Source organism: Salvia hispanica, chromosome 3, assembly GCF_029641045.1.
Source record: "Salvia hispanica isolate PSC_SH4W2 chromosome 3, Shi_PSC_v1, whole genome shotgun sequence".
Lineage (NCBI taxonomy): Eukaryota > Viridiplantae > Streptophyta > Magnoliopsida > Lamiales > Lamiaceae > Salvia > Salvia hispanica.
The window spans coordinates 37,173,992-37,176,268 of NC_142694.1; the positions used below are offsets into that span (position 1 = coordinate 37,173,992).

A 2,277-nucleotide genomic window follows, 5' to 3' on the forward strand; every position below is an offset into this window, starting at 1 on the left:
TCGCCACCTCGCTCACCACTTCGACCGCCATCTCCTCCGGTGCCCTGCTCTCCTCGGCGGCCGGCGCTTCGACCACCGCCGCCGCTTCACCTCCCACCATTTCCGCCATTTCGCCCACCTCCGCCGCCGTTTCGCCCCCCAACGCCTTGATTTCGCCCGCGGCCGCCTTGAGTACCTGACACGGGTCTCTGGTGGTGTTCCCATCAACTGTTCCAACGTGAATCTATCAGATTCAGATAGAGGAGATTGGGTGTTTTGGAATTGGGAGGATTGAAATTGCTGAGAAGGGTTGTTGATCGCGTCCATATTGGGCCGGTAGTCGCCGAACCTCGATTGGGGACGACCCACGTTCCTCTGCGGCTGAGAGGAGGACTGACCCCGGAGTTGGGGTGTATGTTGCCACGACGGCGGCGATTGTGGACTCCACAGGTGCGTTGGAGGGGGGGTCGGACTCGATCTCCACGGTTGGGAAGACGAAAATGCGCCAAATCCCGATTCTCCATAGCCGGGAGAATCATCTCCACCTTGCATTTTGTAGACTTTGACAATGGTAGAGATTGAAATTTTAGGGTTTAGAATTGAGGAAGATAAAAAAAAATGGAATGAATATAGTATTTATAAATATAATTTTCGAATTTAAAAAAAATAAAAATAAAAATAAAAAATCGGTGGGCAAGGCCGCGGCTCTAGGCCCTTGCAGTGGCGGGCCGAGCCGCGTGCCCAAGAGCCTCGGCCTGGCCGAGCGCTCGGCTCTCCCTCGTCCACCCCCTCGAGCCGCGTCCACCGCTCGCCTCAGTAGTGGGGGGCCGCGGGCTGCCCAAGCCCGGGCCGAGAGCCGCGGCCCTCCTCCCCCTGTGGACGCTCTAAACAAACAAAAAATACAGTACGGGAAATCCTGTGGTCAAATAGTCAACCATTTATGTTAGATTTCATATTATTTCATGTGACCATATATATGCTATAAGAATTATATGAAAATGTTTGCAATTATATAACGATTGTATGAAATTAAAGAAGTTATTATGATCATATGAATTAATTGGTAAATACGTAGGTGGTATCATTAAATTAATATGATTTGAAGTTAAAAATGAATACGTTTGAAAGCATATTAAATATCGTTTAATAATGATTATTAATATCAAGGATTTTGATTTGCAAAAATAACAGTCAAGATTATAGAAATCACGGCATGAAATTTATGGTGTTAGATTAAAATTGTACTAATGTGGAGTTACGAATTAGTTGCCTTATATTATGTACAATTATACGATTTTATAAAGTATTGATTTTTTTTTTCATTCAAAATTTGTACATGATTCAAAAAAAAAAAAAAGAGAGCGCCAAATTAAAAGTAGGTGGACAAGAGCTCTAAACTACACACTAATCATGCAACACTTCATCAGTAACTTATAATCCATGATATTACTATAATAAATTCAATAAAAGACTAGATGGATAAAAGGCTGAAACTTGGTGTAAGGTTGGTGGTATTACACGAAATGGGAATTGGATGAATATGAATAGCGATGAGTTTAATGATACGAATACAAAAACGCGAAATAGAAACATTAAGAAGCTCTCGTAGCTCAGTTGGTTAGAGCACCCGTTTAGTAAGCGGGAGGTCTTGAGTTTGACTCTCAACGAGAGCAACTGTGGTTTTCATTTTTTTCAAAAAAAATTTCATTTATTGGTTTAGGTTTTCTGATTTCTGCTTTAAGTGAGGCATCTTTCTCCCTTCTAAGATCTAACCTTTTGTGATGATGTACTAGTATTTTAGCAATCTAAATCACAATATTATGATTCCTCTTTGATATTCAGCCAAGTATAGAAGTCTTGAGACAATTTGATGTTCAAATATTCTGCTTGGGTAATATGGTGTATGCATTGGGATGAATCAATTACTCATTTGAAATCTGGTTGAACACATATCAATTTGGTTTGGAACTAAACTAATGTTGGATTTTGTGTAGTATTGGTGATGTTTTGTTGTTTACTCCCTCCGTCCCTCTATAGTAGAGGCGTTTCTTTTTGGCACAAGATTTAAGAAAAGTTGTGTTATATGAGTTAAGTAGACAGATGAACAGAGATTAAAGTAAGAGAAAAGAAAAGTTTTGCTTTTTGCCATAAAAGGAAATGACTCAGCTAAAGAAGGATGGTGGGAGTATGTAGTAAAGTGGTGAACTAAGAAAGTAACATAGTGATGTGATATTAACTCTCACCACAATTATCATTTCATTCTCCCTACAATTGACTAGAAATGAAAAACTTCCCTCA

At 40.7% G+C, this 2,277-nt stretch overlaps 1 non-coding gene across 1 annotated transcript; it reads left to right on the forward strand.

The window, feature by feature from the left end:
• Nucleotides 1-1,578: 1,578 nt before the first annotated feature.
• Nucleotides 1,579-1,652, forward strand: TRNAT-AGU (transfer RNA threonine (anticodon AGU)). Its single transcript has one exon. It is a non-coding gene; the product is annotated as a tRNA-Thr (tRNA).
• The last annotated feature ends 625 nt before the right edge of the window (nt 1,653-2,277 follow it).